Here is a 23,034-nt window from a genome sequence, read left to right on the forward strand (position 1 = left end):
CTTCTCCTACTTCTTCTCCTACTTCTTCTTCTCCTTCTTCTTCTTCTTCTTCTTCTTCTTCTTCTTCTTCTTCTTCTTCTTCTTCTTCTTCTTCTTCTTCTTCTTCTTCTTCTCCTTCTCCTCCTCCTCCTCCTCCTCCTCCTCCTCCTCCTCCTCCTCCTCCTCCTCCTCCTCCTTCTTCTCTCTGTCTCCATCTCTACTTTCCCCTTCCTCTCAATCCTGGCTGTCTCTATCCAAAAAATGAAATAAAGATCAACAAATAAATTTTAAAAATCACATACAGACAAGAAAGATACCAACCACACCACATTCCTGTCACAAACCATTCCCTCTAGAAGGCAACAGTAGTTTTTAAGTTATTGATAAGAGGCTATAAAACACCTGATACAGAGCATATGCTGCCATACTCAAGTTCCTGGTCCCCACCTGAAGAGTGGAAGCTTCAAGAACAAATCAGTGCTGCAGTTGTTTCTCTCTGTCTCTATCTTCCCCTTCCCTCTTAGTTTCTCTGTGTCTCAATTAAAAATAAGTAAATAAATTTTTAATTGAGGCAGTTCACTGAATCACTGAACTATAAGGAATTCTCAATAGGCCTCATCATATATACTGCCTCTGCTGATCCCAACATATTCAATGCAATGAGTACCACCTCAACATGCTTCACTTTGGAATGTGTCCAGAGACATCAGGCATGGAATGTCAACCCTTCAGCCTTATTACTCGGTTGAAACCTTTCCTCTCTCATAGGATTCCTTAACTCCATTTCTAGTGATTCACTTCGTAACAAAGCATCAAAACCTAGATATAGACTAAGTCCCATGAAATAAGGCAGATGTACACATGTACCCATAAATTAGGGCAAAATATATACCTTAAAGCAAAAGTGCACAATATTTTGCAGTGATCCAATAAACGAAGCAAGCAAGTAGAAAGACCTAAAAAGACACCATGAAGTACCTAATGAAATAGTTTCTACTTAGACCTAGATACCCTCCTCACCTACTTCCTACTACATTTCTTTCAGTCACTCCAAAGATAACTTTATCAAAGTATGGATTACAAAAGCTGAATAAGGGCAAGTGACTGGCATACTTTAATGAGGACTCTTTAGTCACTATCAGGCCACCCCATTAGCTGGGGTCGTAGTCAGGGAGTACTGGAATTTCCACACAGACATGATGGGCCTAGACCTTGAATAGATCCCTCTCTCCATTGTCACTGGTAATCTCCATCAGGAACAACATAATGGACCCCTTTTGGAGTCCCCATAAAACCTCGCCCTCAATGTGGATCGACAGTGGTAGAGAATGTTCCATCTTCTGATGGGGGATTAGATAACATAGTCTACCTATCACCTGAGGAAGATGGGTCCTGAAATAGAAGCAACATGGAATGTGACTACTTATGACCACAAAATTCAAGTTCAGACCTACAGGAATGTAGAGGTTACATAGGCTGCTATGCTGAATATGGGCCCCAAATCAAATCGATGGGGTTTACAGTCAACAATATTTATACACCTTTCCCATATTTGGCAGCTATTCTCTTCCCTAATCCAGATTTCTAGCCCTCTTTCCAGCCATGACATCATCTTCCCAGAAAATAACCTGGGTCCATCTGCATATCAGATGTCCGGTTCAGGCAAAAAATTATAAAGTCAGGGGCCCCTTGGAATATACCTAAAATAGACCTACTAGCTATTTCCAAAACAGAGACCCCAAATCTTCATCTTCAATATTCCAGCCTTTAGGTTCATGATTAGACAACAATTTGTTTGGCTTTATATGCTAACTCTTTTTCATCCCTAGGTTACAGATGCTACCATGATGCCAACAAGACTTCCTTGGGCAGACGACCCCACCAATGTGTACTGGAGCTCTGACTCCCTAGAACCCCGCCCCACTTGGTAAAGAGAGAGGCAGACTAGGAGTATGGATCAACCTCTCGATTTCCATGATGCTGTTGACTGACTACAGAAGAAGGGCAAACGCTAGAAGAAGAAGTGGGGAAGCAATTACAGAAGCCAAACCTTGCCACCTTCTGCACCCCATAATGATCCTGGGTCCATATTCCCAGAGGGTTAAAGAATAGGAAAGTTATAGGCAATGGGATGGGATATGGAATTCTGGTGGTGGGAATTTTATCCCTCTTTTTTTTTAATGGTCACTTGACTATTTATTTATTCACTTTTGTTTCCCTTGTTTTATTGTTGTAGTTATTGTTGTCGCCATTGTTGGATAGGAGAGAGAGAAATGGAGAAAGGGGGAGAGAAAGATAGACAACTGCAGACCTGCTTTACCACCTGTGAAGCGACTCCCCTGCAGGTGGGGAGCCGGGGGCTCTAACCAGGATCCTTACACCGGTCCTTGCGCTTTGTGCTACACGCGCTTAACCCACTGCGCTACTGCCGGACTCCCAATTTTACCCCTCTTATCCTATAGTTTTTTCAGTTTTTTTATAAATAAAAATTTTAAAAAAGAATGTAGAAATACATCTAAATTATGGAGCTATAGAAAGTAATCAAGAGCCACAAAGAGGAAAATAATGGCAGAAAACTTTTCCGTATAAATTTAAAGATATCTTCAATGAAATGAATCCAATTACAAAGAATACTAAAACAAAAACAAACCAATAGGACTATATCAAATTAAAAAGCTCTGCACAGAAAAATAAACTATTACCTAAACAAAGAGACCCCTCACAGAATGGGAGATATTTACATGCCATACATCAGACAAGAAACTAGTAACCAAAATATATAAAGAACTTGCCAAACTCAGCAACAAGAAAACAAATGATGACCTTATCCAAAAATGGGGAGAGGACATGAACAGAATATTCACCAGAAAATAGATCCGAAAGACTGAGGGACATATGTAAAAAATGCTCCAAAGTGATTGTCAGAGAAATGCAAATGAATTCAACATTGAGATACCACTTCATTCCTGTGAAAATGTCATACATCAGAAAAAGTAGCAGCAGGGAGTCAGACAGTAGTGCAGCTAGTTAAGTGCACGTGGCAAAAAGTGCAAGGACTGGTTAGGATCCCGGTTCGAGAACCGCGGTCCCCATCTGCAGTGGAGTTGTTTCACAGGTGGTGAAGCAGGTCTGCCGGCATCTCTCTCTTTCTCTTCCTCTTTATCTCCCCCTTCTCTCTCAATTTATCTCTGTTCCTATCCAATAACAAATAAAAAATAAATAATAAAAAACAAACAAATTAAAAAAGAAAAGGTAGCAGCAACAAATGTTGGTGAGGTTGTGGGGACCTAGGAACACTCGTGCACAGCTGGTGGGAATGTCAATTAATCCAACCTCTGTGGAGAGCAGTCTGGAGAACTCTCAGAAAGTTAGAAATGGAACTATCATATGACCTTACAATTCCTCTCCTGGGGATATATCCCAAGGAACCAAATACACCCATCCAAAAATATTTGTGTATACCTATGTTCATAGCAGCACAATTTGTAATAGCCAAAACCTAGAAGCAACCCAGGTGTCCAACAACAGATGAGTGACTGAACAATTTGTGGTCTATATACACAATGGAATACCACTAAGGTATTAAAAATGGTAATTTCACCATTTTCAGCTCATCTCGGATGGAACTTGAAGAAATCATTTTAAGTTAAATAAGTCAGAAACAGAAAGATGAGTATGGGATGATCTCACTCACAGGCAGAAGTTGAAAAGCAAAATCAGAAGAGAAAACACTCTGCAGAACTTGGACTGTTGGTGTATTTCACCAAAGTAAAAGACTCTGGGATGGGTGGGAGAAGAGTTCATGTCTTGGAACATCATGGCAGAGGTCCTAGCAGGGGTTGTATTATTGTGTGGAAAATTGAGAAATTTTATGCATGTACAAACTTCTATTTACTGTTGACTGTTAAACATTAATCCCCCAATAAAGAAATTTAAAAAATATTTTATTTCATTTCAATAATTCAAAAGAGAGTGGACTTTGTGGGTAAAATAGCTTGCTTGAATAGTATGCTGCTTTGCCAAGTGTTTAGCCCAGGTGAACCTGGCCCCCTCTGTATTGCAGGAAGCTTCAGTGATATGATCTCCTCCATATCTCTCCCCTTCTCTGTCTCTAAAACAATAGATAAATAAATAGTAAAAAGACAATGGACTGTCTAAAATTAAGTTTGACAAACTGTTGTCTGCCAACCAAAGCCAGGTCCTATCTCTTCTGTGTTGTCCTTGAACTAAGAACAACTGTAAAAGCTTTTCTAAATGATGACTTTTATGGCCTTCAATCCCTGCGCTACATATATTGTGGAAGAGGTGAATTCCAGCCAGTTAACTCTGTGAGAGTAAAATACTCATTTAAAAGCACCACAGAAGTCAGGTGGTAGCACAGTGGTTAAGCGCACATAGTGCGAAGTACAAGGATCATTGTAAGAATCCTGGTTCAAGCCCCCCCCCACAAGTGGGGAGTCACTTTACAAGCAGTAAAGCAGGTCTGCAGATTTCTAACTTTCTCTGCCCCTCTCTGTCTTCCCCTCCTCTCTCCATTTCTCTCTGTCCTATACAACAATGATATCAATAACAACAACAATTATAATAACCACAACAATGATAAAACAACAAGAGCAACAAAAGGGAAAAATATGGTCTCCAGGAGCAGTGGATTCATGATGCAGGCACTGAGCCCCAGCAATAATCCTGGAGGCAAAAAAAAAAAGTTCTGTTCTGTGGCCTCTCTGTTGCCCAGTATTTTGTTTTTGAGGGTTTAAGATCATTGCTTTATTTTTTTTTAATTTTTATTCATAAAAAGGAAACACTGTGGTCTGGGAGGTGGCACAGTGGATAAAGCATTGGGATCTCAAGCATGAGGTCCCAAGTTCAGTTCCCAGCAACACATGTACCAGAGTGATGTCTGGTTCTTTCTCTCTCTTCTCCTTTCTCATTAATAAATAAATAAATTTGATAAAACGATTATCAAAAAAAAAGGAAACACTGAATAGATCATAGGATAAGAGGGGTACAACTCCACACAATTCCCACCACCAGAACTCAGTTTCTAATCCCCTCCCCTGATAGCTTTCCTATTCTTTAACCCTCTGAAAGGATGGACCCAGGGTCATTATGGAGTGCAGAGGCGGAAGGTCTGGCTTCTGTAATTGCTTCCCCTCTGACATGGCAAGTTGATCCATACTCCGAGTCTGTCTCTCTCTCTTTCCCAAGTGGGGCAGGGCTCTGGGGAAACGGGGCTTCAGGACACATTACTTTATTTTAAAAGATCCTAAAAGATACATTGCAATATTATTGAAGCACTTTACAGAATTTTTACCTTGAAAATTCAAAATATTTTAATAATATTTTATATATCTATTCATTGGATATTTAGAAAGAAAGAAAAGCCTGTAATATTTAGCGAGTCTGCGAGGGCCCTAAGGCTGGTGCAGCTCCATGACCTAATAGGTTGTTCAATCATTTGAAGAACATTACTGTGGATGACGCCAGTGCTCCTCACCTAATGGTTCTTCATCAGCCAAGGGAACCAAAGGGTTTTAGTGCAGAAAGAAAGCCCTGTCAAGCTGGTGTCATTGACTAACCATGCCCACAAAACACATCATTTATTCACTATGATCAAGTTGGGGGATTCCGGTAAAGGATTCTGAATATATTCCTCTCATCCCTCCCCAAATCTGGAATACTTATTCTATTGAACTATTACAATGGTTTTAAAACTTTCCTTGTGTTACATTTTAAAAAGATAAATAAGCTTAATAAAACCATCTTAAACTTAAAAAAAAGAAATCAAAGGGAAGAGAAAGACATAAAGGGAGAGAGACAGCACTTCTTCATTGTTTGTGAAGCTTCCCTGAAGGTGTGCACCAGGGCTTGGACCTGTTCCTTATACACTGTAACATGTGCAGAAAATCAGGTACAGCACCATCTGGCCCCCAAATTCAAAATCTTATAGGAAAACTTCTTTCCTCTAAATTTAATTTTTAAAAAATAATTAAATTATGTAATCAGCAAAACTTTCCTGCTTAATGAGTAATACTATGCTTAGGTAACATGATCTTTTCTAGTAATTACTTAACTAGTTTCTTTGCTGTCTTAAATTTCTAGTAATTACTTAACTAGTTTCTTTTGTGTCTGAAATTTCAAATTAAGAGATTATATTCTAAATAAAATAGGCTATATTTTGAAGATGTGATAACTATTTTTCTTGTTCTTTTTCTGTTTCTTTTTTTTCTCAGTAAGTTGATAAGCCTGCTCTCCAGTCTTGCCTGAATTGGGACACAGGAGAGAAGAATACACCTGGTTCTCAGAATTGTATTTGTTCTGACCTGTCTAGAGGTTTTTGAAGAGGGGTGCAAGGAGCAGGACTTCCAGAAGTAGAGAGGAAGAGCTCTGTCAGGGAACCCACAAGCCCCTGGTAGACTGTGCATTCCCCAGGGCAAATATTGAATGTGTAGTGCCCACTGTGTACGTTGGCACTTAGTATTTCAGGAAAATTTTGAGAGAGAGAGAGACAGAGAGGAGCCAGAGTAGCACTCTGGTATGCACCCTGACAGGTGTTGGACCTGGAGCCTCAGGCAAGTGATCCCATGCTTTTCACACCAGCAGAGGTCTTTCCCCACCTGTGAGGAGAGGTCTGCTAAATGAGTCATTCCACATTTATGCAGCCTTGTTGGATCACCTTTATTCCACCTTTAATACATGAAACATGACTGTAGCCTGTCAACACAGACAAGGCCAGAGTACTGAATGCACTGTAATAGCATTTAAAAGAACTGGCCCACATAAAAAGAATGGTATATGACAAGGCAAATAAGATGTGTGTGTGTGTGGGGAGAGGAGAGGGCTCCCCATATATCAGTGAATTCCAGAAGTTTCAAACCAGATCTTTTCCTGACACACCCTGTGGTATATTCAAGAGAGAGACTGTAAACTTCCTTCCAACAGGAAAAACATCCAACCCCTTTTCAGCTGGTGTCTACATATGCCTACCACTACCACAGGGAAGTGAGTACGTGAGAGAAAGATGACTTCACTTTTTCTGAAATCCAAGGATCTACACTTCTGTGTTTGGTTAGCAACTCTACCCTTCAGTAACAAGGCAGGCTGAGACATTCAGGTGACAGCAAATCAAAAAATGAAGGCTGTGACCAATATTCAGAGACGAGTACAATTTTGTACATGACCATGGGATAGAGAATTCACGATGCAAAGTGATGAATGCAGCTGTATGTTGGACCCCTCCAAAATACTTCCGGCATCCCTGGGTTTGGGGCCATGATAGAAGGCCACCACTGGATGGTGTTGAGCCTGAAAGAACAAAGGGGACACAGATGAGGGGAGTGTGCAGCAAAGTATTGTCCTACTTATGTGACTATAAAGAAAACAATTTGAGGTATTCATAAAAACATTCTCAACGGAAACAAAATATTTTTTATTGTCATTAAGGCTTCACCAATCCATATTGACTTTTTCAGATACAAAGCAAAAACAGAGACAAAAGAAAGAAGGAGACCATATCACTGAGGCTTCCTGAAGTGCAGCAGGTGCCTTAGATTTGAATTTGAGTTGTTCCCATGACAAAGCAGGCACACTATCCAGGTGATATATCTTGTCATCCTTTGAACTAAAGACGTTTAACCTTTCCTAATAGCCAAGGAAAAGGTGAGTAGAAAGGCTGGACATGAGAAAAAAAGTAGCTCCAATTTCCCATTCTCCAAAGGACAAGAGTTGCCCAGATGTGCTCTTGTTGCTTCCTTTGTTCCCCACTATTCATGACATCACTCCCCAATGTTTTACTTGCCTAGGGCCTGTCTAAACTTCACCCACACTCCCTCACCTACTTCTTCATACTATCCATTTCCTGATTTTATATATTGAAAGACTTCTGTTACACAGCAGGGCAACTTTCCTGTTGGGTTTTAACCTATGTGACAAGTCTATAATGATGACACTGATTCTTGGACTGGTTATTGAGGAAATGATCTTCCCTTGCTTTGCCTTTCTTAACTCTGCTCCTGACTTCAAGAGAGGGAAGAACCTCTTCAAGATAGCATTTACAGCCTGAGCACTAGGACAGGCCTTGGTGGAGAGCAAGTGGAACAAGGACAGAAGACTCCTTCAGGCACACTGATGGCAGCAGGCCTTGGTCCAAGTGTTTGAGAGGTACAACTGCGGGGGGGGGGGGGTGTCACAAGTCTGAAGAGACCAGAGGTGAGAGTTCCTACTGGAATGTCAGAACTGAGAAGTAGGCACAGAGGGGAATAATCTGCAAGTAAATAATGGTTTGCATGGAGGGAGAAGATTCTGGTGCACAATGTACTAAGAATGGAAAGACGGAAGAAAGAAAATACTGCAGTTTCAGCAAAAAGGCTAGGCAACAGTTTTCCAAATAGAGCTTTCAGGAATCCCTCTGCAATTGTTGACTACAAAATGCATCAAGAATCACTTCAATAAAAGCAGCCACACTTAGAAAGGAAGTAAAGTCAGGGCCTGAGAAGTGAATAAAAATGAGCATCAGTTTCCACATGGGTTCAGTGATATTTGTCCAGTTGATGCATATGCTACTCTAGTGTGTATTTTCATTTTCTTGATTAAAAGTTTAAAGTAGGGAGACTTCTGGAGGCAGGGCTACTAGCAGCAGCAGATCTCTTTCTTTCCTCTCCTCTCCTCTCCCGGATCAACTAGAAATACCAAAGGAGACCACCTGGGACCGAAACAATACAGGACAAGAATGACCACAGGAATCCACCAAATCACCGGTGAGTGCAAACGCATGTGGCTGGTGACAGAGAGGAACCTAGGGAGAGATTAAGTGGCTGGTAACAGTCCGGCAGTTTATAAGTTGAGACACCACCTCCAGGATGTTCCACCAACAAGGGGACAGCTGAAGGGAGGAGAGGACTCACCGGAGACTCACCAAGTGCAACTCTGAGTCTCCGTTGCTACTGCCCTCAGAATCGGGATCAGCAGCAGGGAGGGACACCAGGGGACAGAGATCTAACCAGGAAACTCAGGAGAAGACCTATACCTCCATGGCATACCTGTGGGGCTGTGAAAGTGTCTTTGCATAACCACTGGATTATCTCTGCCACACCCTGCTTTATCTCTTGGTCAGGAGTCAGTGATTAAGCTAAGAAGCCTACTTATAGTTTAAAATCCCTCAGGCTCCGATAGCCAACAGGCAAGAAAAAAAAGAGGCTATTAAACCATTGAGCTCCAACTCAGGGATTAAAATACTGTTGAAACAACTGCTAACTTCCACCACTGTGAACTCTGTAACTTACTTAGACACAAGTCAATCCAGGCAATAGTTATCAGTAATTTGAAAAGTACTGAGAGAGGGAACTCATAACATAATATATAAAATGGTTAAACCAACAAGAAGAAATATTGGAGAAACGAACCAGGACAAGAGTCCAGCTAAAAGCCCCCCCAAAGGGTGAAGCACAAAATAACGAGTTCAACATCCAAACACTAGCTAAGTAAATAATCACAGGAGTAGAGGATTTGAAATAATTGTAATCAGAAATACAGGAACAACAAATGAGACTCTGGAAGAAAACACTAATTATCTCAAGGTTATTAGAGAGCTGAAAGCTGAAATAGCTGAGCTACGAACACAACTAGTTGAACAAACTAAAGCAGTATCAGAACAGGGTAACAAAATAGATGAACTCCAGAAAACAGTAGAGGGCAGAGAGAATAGAATCAATGAGGCTGAAGACAGAATTAGCAAGAGCAAGGACAAATTAGAGACAACTAAAAAAAGAAGTAAGAGGTCTCAAAAAGAGATTAAGAGATGCTGAAAACAACAACAGAGTCCTATGGGATGACTTCAAAAGAAACAATATACGCATTATTGGCTTACCAGAGGAAGAGAGGCAGAGGAAGAAAGCACTCTTCAGGCCATAATAGCTGAAAACCTCTCTAGTCTATACAACATCAAAGACATAAAGGTTTAAGAAGCCCAGAGGGTCCCAAACAGAATTAACCCAGAATTAAAGACACAAAGACACATCATACTTAGAATGGAAGGGAATAAGGATAAAGAAAGGATACTGAAGGCTGCAAGAGAAAAACAAAGAGTCACCTGCAGAGGAAAACCCATAAGATTAGCAGTAGACTTCTCCACACAAACACAACAAGCCAGAAGTGAATGGCAAGATATCTATCGAGTGCTCAATGAGAAAGGCTTTCAACCAAGAACACTGTATCCTGCTAGACTGTCATTCAGACTAGATGGAGGCATCAAAAACGTCTCAGACAAGTAACAGTTGAAGGAATCAACTATCACCAAGCCTGCCCTGAAAGAAGTTCTGAAAGGCCACCTATAAACAATCAGACCACCATAAATAGGACATATATCAGAACACTCTAAAACTCTACAAGAATGGCATTAAAATATCTTCAATCTTTGATATCAATAAATGTCAATGGCCTGAATTCACCTATTAAAAGACACAGAGTAGGAAGATGGATCATAAAACACAACCCAACAATATGCTGTCTACATGAAACCCACCTAAATCAACAAGACAAATACAGACTTAAAGTGAAAGGATGGGAAACTATCATACAAGCCAATGGCCCACAAAAAAGGGCAGGAACAGCTATTCTCATATCTGACATGATAGACTTTAAAATACATAAGATTAAAAAAGATAGGAATAGACACTATTTAATGCTCAGAGGATCAATCAATCAAGAGGACATAACAATTATTAACATCTATGCACCCAATGAAAAGCCATCTAAATACATCAAACATCTAATGAAAGAGCTACAGCAATATATTAACAGCAACACAGTCATAGTAGGGGACATCAACACCTCACTCTCTCAACTTGACAGATCATCCAGGTGAAAATCAATAAAGACATAACGGAGCTAAATGAAGAGATAGATAAACTAGAACTATTGGACATTTTCAGAGTCATTCATCCAAAGAAACTGGAATATACATTTTACTCAATTCCACATGGGTCATTCTCAAGGATAGACCATATGTTAGGCCACAAAAAGAGCATCAGCCAATTCAAGAGCATTGAAATCATCCCAAGCATCTTCTCAGACCACAGTGGAATGAAACTAACACTTAGCAATCAACAAAAGATTAGTAACAGTCCCAAAATGTGGAAGCTCAACAGTACACTTCTTAACAACTTCTTGGTCAAAGAGGAAATCAAGGAAGAAATCAAAATGTTTGGAGTGTTCAAACAAAATGAAGACACAAGCTATCAAAATATTTGGGACATAGCTAAGGCAGTACTGAGAGGGAAGTTCATAGCTATACAAGCACACATTAGGAAACAAGAAAAAGCACAAATAAACAGCCTGATAGCACATCTTAAAGACCGAGAAGAAGAAGAACAAAGGAACCCTAAAACAACCAGAAGGACAGAAATCACTAATACTAGGGCAGAATAAATAACATTGAGAATAAGAAAACCATACAAAATATCAATTAAAGTAAATGTTGGTTCTTCGAAAGAGTAAACAAAATCGACAAGCCTTTAGCCATACTCACAAAACAAAAAAGGGAGAAGACCCAAATAAATCTGATACTAAATGATAGAGGAGATATCACAACAGATACCACAGAAATTCAACATATCATGCGAGGCTTCTATGAACAACTATATGCCACCAAGCTAGAGAACCTGGAAGAAATGGACGACTTCCTAGATACCTACCAACTTCCAAAAGTAAGTAAAGAGGAAGTGGATAACATGAACAGGCCCATCACAGCTAATGAAATTGAAACAGTTATCAAAAATTTCCCCAAAAATGAAAGTCCTATACCAGATGGTTTTACAAATGAATTCTACAAAACCTTCAAAGAAGAACTAATACCTATACTTTTAAAAGACTTCCAGAAGATTGAAGACACTGTATTATTCCCTGGCAGCTTCTATGAAGCCAACATCACTCTGATACCAAAAGCTGACAGGGACACAACCAAAAAAGAAAACTACAGACTCTGATGAACATAGATGCTAAAATATTGAACAAAATTCTAGCCAACTGGATATAGCACTATATTAAAAAGATTGTTCATCATGACCAAGTGGGGTTATATCAGGCATGCAAGGTTGGTTTAATCAATCAATGTGATCCACCACATCAACAAAAGCAAGACCAAAAACCACATGGTCATATCAATAGATGCAGAAAAGCCTTAGACAAAATCCAACATCCCTTTATGTTCTGAACACTACAAAAAATGGGAATAGATGCAAAATTCCTGAAGATAGTGGAGTCTTTATATAGCAAACCTACAGCCAACATCATACTCAGTGGTGAAAAACTGGAAGCATTTCCACTCAGATTAGGTACTAGACAGGGCTTCCCACTATCACCATTACTATTCAACATAGTGTTGGAAGTTCTTGCCATAGCAATCAGACAGGAGCAAGGAATTAAAGGGATACAGATTGGAAGAGAAGAAGGCAAACACTCTTTTTGTAGATGACATGATAGTATACATGGAAAATCCTAAGGAATCCAGCAAGAAGCTTTTGGAAATCATCAGGCAATACAGTAAGGTGTCAGGCTATAAAAATATCATTCAAAAGTCAGTGGCATTCCTCTATGCAAACACTAAGAAGTAATTGAAATCCAGAAATCAATTCCTTTTCTATAGCAACAAAAATAATAAAATATCTAGGAGTAAACCTAAGCAAAGAAGTGAAAGACTTGTATATTGAAAATTATGAGGCACTACTCAAGGAAATTGAAAAAGACACAAAGAAGTGGAAAGATATTCCATGTTCATAGGTTGGAAGAATTAACATAATCAAAATGAATATACTACCCAGAGCCATCTACAAATTTAATGCTATCCCCATCAAGATCCCACACACATTTTTAGGAGAACAGAACAAATGTTACAAATATTTGTCTGGAACCAAAAAAAACCCTAAAATTGCCAAAACAGAACAGAACCAGAGGCATCACACTCCCAGATCTTAAATTATATTATAGGGCCATTGTTATCAAAACTTCTTGGTACTGGTACATGAATAGACACAGGTGTCCAACAACAGATGAGTGGCTGAGCAAGTTGTGGTATATATACACAATGGAATACTACTCAGCTGTAAAAAATGGTGACCTCACCGTTTTCAGCTGATCTTGGATGGAGCTTGAAGAAATCATGTTAAGTGAAATAAGTCAGAAATAGAAGGATGAATATTGGTTGATCTCACTCTCAGGCAGATGTTGAAAAACAAGATCAGAAAAGAAAACATAAATAGAAACTGAAATGGAATTGGCGTATCGCACCAAAGTGAAAGACTCTGGGGTGGGTGGGTGGAGAGAATACAGGTCCAAGAAGGATGACAGAGTACCTGGTGGGGGTTGTATTGTTATATGGGAAACTGGGGAATGTTATGCATGTTAAACTATTGTATTTACTGTTGAATGTAAAACATTAATTCCCCAATAAAGAAATAAAAAAAGTTTAAAATATTGGACAAGGGGAACCTTATGAGGAATACTTAGATAAGGTTAAGGAGAAAAGTCCTTTTTACAATGGAATAAAATCACTAATTTTAGTCTTATACATGAAAAAAATGATAAGACATATAATCAATGGAGTACTACTCTGCAGTTTAAAAAGACTATGTTGTGTCCTCTAGAACTAGATGAATGAGACTGCAGGTGATTATGAGAAGTAAAGTAAGTAGGAAAGTGAGGACAGCTATGAAATGTTTTCACCAAAAAGTAGAATATAGAGAACTGAAACATATAAATTATATATATGTATATATATATATATATATATATATATCCATATATCCCATATCTATGACCTTGAGAGATCTATGGTGGTCATCATTGAAAAGGGTGGGGTACAGAAATCTGGTGGAGGGAGTGACGTAGAATTATCTCTCTACTATCTTATAAATCTTTACTAAAGTATTTTTTTTAAAAAGAAGCAGCTATAGGAAAGCTGTGGTGATGTTGAGATATTCATGGCTGGGTTAGGGAAATAGCATAATGGTAGTGAACCAGTTTCCTGCCTCAAGCTCTCAAGTCCTAAATTCAGTCCCCACTACCACCAACAACAACCAGAGCTAAGCAGGGCTCTGGTAAAAAGACAGGTTATAGATGATAGATAAATAGATAAATATAGAGATATGTATAGAGATATGTAGATATACAGATAATATTCATAGTCGGACATGCTAGAGTGCCTTAGGAACTAGGTGTGTTGAACCAACACAAAGAAAACTGACCTGTATACAGGTCCATGAAGGATGATAAATGACATAGTGGGGGTTGTATTGTTAAATGGGAAACTGGGGAATGTTATGCATGCACAAACTATTGTATTTACTGTTGAATATAAAACATTGATTCCCCAATAAAGAAATAAATTTTTAAAAAATTTAAAAAAAAGGAAAAAAGAAAACTGACACTCAGATTCTCCTTTAAGAAAGGAATAAGAAGGGGAAGTGTGATTTGCTACTAGTGTCCAGCTGTGAGAATCTTCAGGGTTGATCTCCATATTTTTTAGAGAGGGAGAGGGAGGGGGCATAATAGCATTGTACTTTCCATGGAGCATCCTAAGGATGTTTACAGGGCACTCATGTAATTCCAGGGCTAGAAAGACGTTAGGATATATATGTATATGTGTGTGTGTGTACACACATATATGTATCATATATGTACATATATATATATATATATGATACATTACTACTCAGTAATCAAGAGGATGAGATTGTACTAGTGGGAACAAAATGAACAGAACTGGAGATAGTTGTGCTAAGTGAAATAAGTGAAGAGGTAAGGGAAACTACCAGGTGGTTTTTCCTCATATGTGGAGTATAGATGAATAAAGCAAATAAACTAGCAGAAAACTAGTAAAAAAAAAAGTCTCAGATCTTGTTAAAACTAAAGTGGTTAGTTTTGGTGGTTGGTGCAGTGATTTATACACATCATGTGTGGGTGTGGGATTGTATCTCTGAAATATCATTTTCTAAAGCACTGATACATCACCAATTTCAGAAAGAAATAAAAAATGAATCATTAATGCTTTCTTGATGAGTTTTAAGAGTTATTTGTATACTTTGGATAACAGTCATTTAATAGATACATCTTTTACAAATCTCCACTTTCTAATTTTCTTCATATTTTCTTATAAATAGCAGAAGTTTTTAATCTTAATTAAGTCTGGCTTAGTAAGCATTTATTTTATTCAGTGTCTGTGGTACTATATGTAAATGATGTCACAGCTCCCAAGTCATCTAGGTTTTTATCCCATGGATTTTACTTTTGTAAAAAATTTTTTATTAATTTACTATTTATTGGATAGAGACTGAGAGAAGACAAGAGGGATGGAGAGAGAGGGAAATGGAAGGGGGGGATGGGGAGGGATAGAGAACTGCTCTCTATAGCTCTACTGCTTTCTACAGCACTGTTTCAGTGCTTGTGAAGTTTCACCCTGCAGATAGGTACTGAGGACCTGAACCTCAGTCCTTGTACATGGTAACATGTGCTATCCACCAGGTGCAATGCCTACCTATAGAGTTCTCTAGGCACTTCTGGTTTTCCATTTCAGGTCTAGGATAGTGTTAGGGGCAGTGCTTATTCAGGGGATAAGGTTTGTGTCTAGATGCATTATTTTAGGACATGTTTCTTCATTTTTTCCGGCACCCTTTTTGAAGACTATCTTTGTTCAGTTGTATTGGCCTTTGCATAAAATATAAGTTGGATACAGATATGCATGTCTATCTCTGGACTCCAATTCTGTTTCATTAATCCACTTATCTATAGTTTCACCAGTACAACTCTGTCTGGATTGCTGTCACTTTGTAGTAAATTTCAGAGTTGGACAGCACAAATCTTCCAACTTTATTTTTGACCTTCAATATTGTACTGGTTAGTCATAAACGGAAAGCAACATAGTGCATAATCCTATTTCTATTCTGTTGGGAACAGTATTTTGCTGATGGTGAGCAAAAGGAATTATGGGTTATAAACATAATTAGCATACAGCTGACATAAGGCTGACATAAAAAGCATACAACAGACATATGTAAACTCGTAAAGGATTTTGTGTATGGGAAATTACTTAAGCAACTGTCTGACAGAAGTTCTGCCATTTTCCACTCTCTTCTTACCTCCCTTCCACTATTGCCATTCCTGTCTGATCTTACATGTTTTAAAGTCTCACTGGCTGCAGATAAGAGTATGGGCTTTACAGGAACAAATGTAGGAGAGGTGCCAGCGAGGCAGCCTTTGCACTGCTGAGATGAAGGCAAGATGGATGGAGGTATAGTAGTAACCATGGAGATGGCTGAAGTGGATTGAGCAGGTTTTAAGGTTGATGGGACAGATCCAATTGATGGACTGGAGAGGAACAAAAAGGGAGGCATCAGAAGTATTACAAATTAGCAACCTTTGATATAAACAAAGAAAAATCAAAGGGGGAACTGGTGATGCACCTGGTAGAGCACACATGTTACCATGCGTAAGGACCCAGGTTCAAGCTCCCAGTTCTCACCTACAGGGGGAAGCTTCACAAGCAGTGAAGCAATGCTGCAGGTGTCTTTCTTTCTTCCTCTCTATCTCCTCCTTCTCTATTGATTTCTGTCTCTCTATCCAATACATACATAAAATACAAAATTTTTAAAAGATGAACAAATCAAACCACAATTAAGTTTTTACAAACTCTGTTCAGATTTCATGCCCTCTATGACTAACACTTTTTTTTTCTTCCTGAAAATCTGGGTTGATACTTCTCTATACCCAAGAAGCACGTGTTCAGAGCCAACTTGTTCACTTAAAGCTGTAGGTCACCTACGCAAAAGAGACTGAAGTATAGACACTTATGACCTCCAGAAAAGTATTGTTCACTCTTCTTTAATTTATTCATTTTTGAGATACACAGACGGCAGAATACTGCTTCATCATATTATGTGTCAGAACCCACAGCTTCACATAAGACAAACATGTGCTCTATTGCAGAATTACCTTGTCAGTCTTTCTGTTCACCATTTTGAAAGGTCCCTGACTCTGTTCCAGTCATTGACACCCAGAAATAGTCATGCTCTTCTCTCCTGAACAGGAGTTTCACTTACATTTTCAGGAAGGGGAAGGATGAACTGGCATTTTCCACTGGCTTTCCATATGAAATGTTCCTCTCTCAGAAGCTTGGGAGGAAAAACTCTCTGAGGATCTTTTCCAAGGACACACGGTCCAGATCTGGAATTCAGCCACTAGTTGTCTCAAACTCTGGGTGCCGAACATTCTATTCTCATCTGAGTTTTTCCACCTTTGCTTCTGAGTTTTACAGCCCATTGTGACTTTGAGAAGAAGTTGAATTGTACTTGACACTCAGAAAGGCAGAACTGAGGAAGATGTCACCTGAAGGCTGATCTGGTCCTAGAAAAAATGGATCTAGGGGTGATTAAGACTTTCAGTGAAATCTCTGAGGAAAAAAATGCATATCTACCTCTTTTGAAAATTTAGGCTATAGATGATCCTGTCAAGAGTGAGAGCAAGTGTGGAGCAGACACTGTTCTGAGCTGGTAAATTTCCATGAGCAGGTGAGATGACCTTCCTTTGAGAAGGCCTCTCAGCCCACAGTTCTGTGGCCTTAGCTGTGAAGAAACCCATTCTCATTCAGGCAAGTTTTAAGTTTGAAGGCTTTCTAGTTAGGAGCTTGAAATTTCCTTTGATAGTGAGAGAAAGTGTGATTAAAGCGTTCTCAGTGGTGCCAGGTGGTGCTTCATCCCAACAGAACACACACATTACTCTGTTCAAGGATCCAGGTTCAAACCCCTCTGGGTTCTCATGTGCAGTAAGGTAAGAAGGGGGTTATGAGTGATGGATCAATGCTAAAGCTGTCTTTCTCCCTTTCTTTCTCACCATCTAACAGGAAAAGGAAAATAAAAAACAAGGACATTAGGAACAATAAAGCTGTTCAGGCACTGAACCCCAGTGATAACCCTCAAGATAAAAAAAAATAATAACAAAAATAATTTTAAAGACATACTCAGGGCCTAATGAGTAGGTGTCTTGCCATGTGTATGACTAGGGTTTGAATCCTGGAACCACATGGAAGTGTCACAGAACAAAAGGAAATATCCCTAAGCCCTGGAAATTTCACTTAATGCCATTCTGTCTCCCTTGTCATCTTCATGGTCTTTTCAAAATGATTTTTACACTTCATAGTCCTAGAATACGCAGTGGAAAATACACTAACATAAGTTATAGAGTGATCTAGTGCACTCATTAGAAATTCAGTCAAAACACATGTAACTTTATGGTATGTCCCATGAACTCAACTATAACATAGAAGGAAGTATGCAGTCTATCATGTCATAGATATATTAGAAAACAAGTAATATTTACATCATGCAAGAAATTCAGAAGCTAGTGATTGAATATTGAATCAAATCTAAATTAATAGAAGGTAAGAAATAATGAAGGAAAGCAATAATTATTAATGAGAGAAAGGTAAGGTTAGGTGGGTTGTTGATAGCATAAAGGTTATACAAAAAAGACTCATGTCTGGGGCTCCAAAGATCCAGGTTTAGTTCCCTGAACCATCATAAGCTATAGCTGAGTAGTACTCTGGTAAAAAAAAAATGAGAAGAAAGAAAGAGAATATAAGAAAGGAAAAGAAAAAGTAAGCTCAGCAAACAAATGCCAATTATTTCTTACAAATGGTTTCAAAACAGACTTTAACTTTGAAAATACAGCCAAATGATAAAGAAACAGAAGTAAACATCACAAGTTGAAATAGAACAACATACTGATGCATAAGATACTTAAATAGTATAGGAACAAAAATGGCAGACAAAAAAGATTTCTGCATATAGAAGTATTTCATATAGAAAACTAAGAATGAATGAGAGAATTGGAAATTTCCTACTGAGTCCAGGGAGCTATCTCAGTGTTAGAGCATATGATTTGCATGTCTAAGGCTCCAAATTTTACAGATTTGATTCTTAACACCACCTTATGCCAGAGTTGAGCAGTGTTCTATCCTCCCCCTCCGATAAAGTGGATAAAATTATAAATAAAATTTTCATGATTGACTAAGAAAATTGTTGTCTATATACTCAATGGAATACCATTCGGCTATTTAAAATGATAAATTCACTTTCTTTACCTCATCTTGGATGGAACTTGAAGGAATCATGTTAAGTGATATCAGCCAGAAAGAGAAGGATGAATATGAGATGATTTCACTCATGCATAGAACTTAAGAAATAGAAGAAAGGGGAAACAAAAAGTGAAACTTGGACTGGTTGAGTATATTGCACCAAGGCAAAGGACTCTGGGGAAGGATGGCAGGGATAGGTCTGGGGAGGATGTCTTTTAAGTCCTGGTGAATGATAGTGGAAAAGGACATAAGCTGGGTTTAAGAGTGTTTTGCAGACACCTATAATAGGGAGACAAGAAATTGTACCCATATGCCAACAACTGGCCTGTAAACTATTAACTTTTCAACAAAAATAAAAATATATATTGCCACACTTCAGCATCTAGAGGGCAAACAAAGGTGATGATCACCAATGACGACCAACTTCAACACAAAAAGCAGCAAATGTTATACATCTCTTAAGTAGCTGCTTTACAATAAATAAATAAATAAATAAACAAACAAACAAACACTAAGCGGAACAAGCTTAATTTGGTCTGAATTCTTTCACTAATTACCAATATAAAGAATTATCATTAACTGGAGTAATGCCACAGGACACCTAACTGTTTCATTCACTATAGTCCAGATTATGGAAAGCTTGACAAAATACAAGACCTGTTATATTTTCTTTTTAAAATTGTTTTGTTATATTTATTTATTTACTGTATATAGAAAGCCAGAAATTGAGAGGGAAGGGGGTGACAGAAGTGGTGAGAGAGAGACACCTGCATCACTGCTTCACCATTCACAAAGCTTTCGCCCTGCAGATGGGGACTGAGAGCTCAAACCTCGCACACTGTAGCATGTGTGCTCAACCAGGTGTGCCACCACCCAGCCCTGACCTGTTATTATTTCTAGGAAAAAAATGTTGCAAGGAATACCACTTGAAGGCATATATCCAAAGGACATGAAAATACTAATTAAACATTAATTAAATAGACATATGCACAATGGCCAAGGAGTAGAAGCAACCCACTGTGTTATCGGAAAAAATCATAACGTAATTGTCTATGCAAAAAAAATGTCATGAGCTTTTCAATAACCTAATAGATGTTCATAAACAGACAAGTGGGTATATAAGTCATAGGAATTAGCAAAATAGCTTAATCGCTCATTAGGATAATGCACTACTTTGTCTTGTGCACAATCCAGGTTAGAGGCTCGTTTCAATGACATTGAAGGAAGTTTCAGTGCTGTGATCTCTTTCACTCCCTCTGTCTGCCTATCTGTCTCTTTCGAACATAACACATAAAGAAGCAAAAGTTACAGGAGATATATCTGATAGAACACTGCTCTGAAAATTATAACGATAATATTGTGGCCTTTAGAACAAAATGTATGGAGTTGGAATTATTAGGCTAAGTGATATAAGTAAGGAAGTGAAAGACAGCTACCAGATGGTTTTGCTCATATGTGGAATATAGAGAATTTAAACACATGAACTTGCATAAAAAATAAGTAATCAAACAATCTCTAGGACATTATGAGGAATATTGTGGTTATCATTTGGTGGTATAAGTGAGAAGGTGATGTCACAAAACTTTGGTGGTGGCTGTGGTGTAGAACTATACTCCTGTAACCTTAAAACCTTGTAAACCATGATTAATCACTAATAATAAAATATATTTTAGAAACAAAGATTCCAGGAAAAAGAATTACATCATAGAAGAAATCTAATTCAAAAATATGAAAGAACATATTTTGTGACTCAAAGATATCAATATTTGTGATTCAAAGACACTATTTACAAATAGAATGTAAGCACAAGGATCGGCATAAGGACCCCGGTTCTAGCCCCCGGCTCCCCACCTGCAGGGGAGTCGCTTCACAGGTAGTGAAGCAGGTCTGCAGGTGTCTGTCTTTCTCTCCCCCTCTCTGTCTTCCCCTCCTCTCTCCATTTCTCTCTGTCCTATCCAACAACGACGACAACATCAATAACAACAATAATGATTACAACAAAAAATACCACAAGGGCAACAAAAAGGAAAAATAAATAAATAAATATTTTAAAAATTCTTTTTAAAAAAGAATGTAAATATGAAAAATAACATGACATTTGACAAATTACTGACATTTGGTAATATCAGTAACATCAAAATCTTCTAGGAGTGATAACTGTATTGAATTCACATTTTGTAAAAGATCAGTTATGTTTTAAAAATGCATACTAAAATACTGAGATAAACAAGACCAGAAGAGAAAACATAAGTAGAACCTGAACTGGAGTTAGTGTATTTCACCAAAGTAAAAGACTCTTGGGTGGAGGGGAGGGAGTACAGGTCCAAAAAGGATGACAAGAGGACCTAGTGGAGGTTGTATTATTATGTGGAAAACTGAGAAATGTTATGCATGTACAAATTATTGTATTTACTGTCTAATGTAAAACTTCAATCCCTCAATAAAGAAATCAATAAAATGAAATAAAATAAAATACTGAGAGAGAAAACAGTATGTCTTGGGTGATCACATTATCCTGTGGCAGAGGCATGGGGAAGGTGAGGGTATGGTGGAAAGAAATACATCAGAAAAATCATGACATACTTTTGTCTATGCAAAAAAAAAAATGAATTTTAGGTTCTGGGTGTCAAGAATATTGGGTTTACCAGACCATTCACTGTTAATGTGTATGTTATTGACTTTGTTTAATAAATTTTTCATTAAAAGCATAATGCAATTAAATTTCAAATTCTAGGTCAAATGAATAAATTAAAAGCATCATATTGAGCCATAGGAAAACACACACAAAAAAATAAATTAGAAAACATTAAACACTATACATTGAGACTATTCAACACCCAAGCCATCCTCAAATGTTTCAGGACTACCTGTGACAAGGTAAGTTAACCACAAATTTAAATTCTCTGGAGGGATGGTCTGGGGAGACAGCACAATGGTTCTGCAAAAATACTTTCATGCCTAAGGCACCAAAGGTCTTGGGTTCACTCCATAGCACCACCATAAGCCAGAGCTGAGCACTGCTCTGGTAAAAGCAAGCAAGTAGCCAGCCAACCAGACAAACACTGAAATATAGAGTCAGAACTGTGCATATCAACACAAATACAAAATATGAATATTGAAAAGAAGATTTTATTTTGTGACAATATGCCCATCTACATAAAGAATCCAACCCCTCCCCTGCCCCGAAGAAAAAAATAGAAAAAATAAAAAGAATCCCATGGACTGGGTGGTAGCACACTCAGCTGAGTTCACGATGTGATGCATAAGGACCAGGGTTCAAGGCCTTGATTCCCACCAACAGGGGGAGAACTTTAAGAGCAGTGAAGTAGTACTGCAGGTGTTTCTCTTTCTCCTTCTCAATGCCTCCTTCCCTTCTCAATTTCTCTGTCTCTATCCAATAAATAATTTAAAAGTATAAAAAATAAATCCAAGAAATAGATACATAGAATAAGAGAATTCGAGTAGGGCACAAATGCAAAAACCCTGGGTTGAGAATGGGGGTGGAGTGGGGGGGTAGGGTGGGGTGGAATGAGACACAGTCTTTTGGTGGTGGGAATGGTGTTTATGTACACTCTTATTAATTTCTAGTCATATAAATCACTATTTAATTAATATGAGAGGGGAAAATTGATTAAATGTCTCAAACTTTTTAAAACACAGACCATAGGCTTAGTCTTTGATATGTTGACTCTCATAAAAGCTTAGACCAGAGAGAACAGAAGCAACAGTGGCACATCCATATACAAATAATCTCAAAGCACATAAATTATGGTGATGTTGTGTATGATACAGCAAATCCTAACACAGGGATTTTTCAAAGTTAACCCAATTGCCAAATAATGTGATTACAGCAATAACTATCTATTGTCTTCTTAAACCCTAATACAGCAGGAACCTCCCACTTCCTCTACAGAGCCTATATTTCCCCAGTCCTG

General features: G+C 38.3%; 1 long non-coding RNA gene across 1 annotated transcript in view; it reads right to left on the minus strand.

Moving 5' to 3' along the window:
• Window positions 1–6,757: 6,757 nt before the first annotated feature.
• LOC132535817 (uncharacterized) overlaps window positions 6,758–23,034 on the minus strand; it is a 31,815-nt gene continuing 15,538 nt past the window's right edge. The window contains exon 3 of the long non-coding RNA XR_009547548.1: window positions 6,758–7,284. This is a non-coding gene — a long non-coding RNA (uncharacterized LOC132535817). The remainder of the gene's footprint in view (window positions 7,285–23,034) is intronic.

This window comes from Erinaceus europaeus, chromosome X (genome assembly GCF_950295315.1).
Source record: "Erinaceus europaeus chromosome X, mEriEur2.1, whole genome shotgun sequence".
Classification (NCBI taxonomy): domain Eukaryota; kingdom Metazoa; phylum Chordata; class Mammalia; order Eulipotyphla; family Erinaceidae; genus Erinaceus; species Erinaceus europaeus.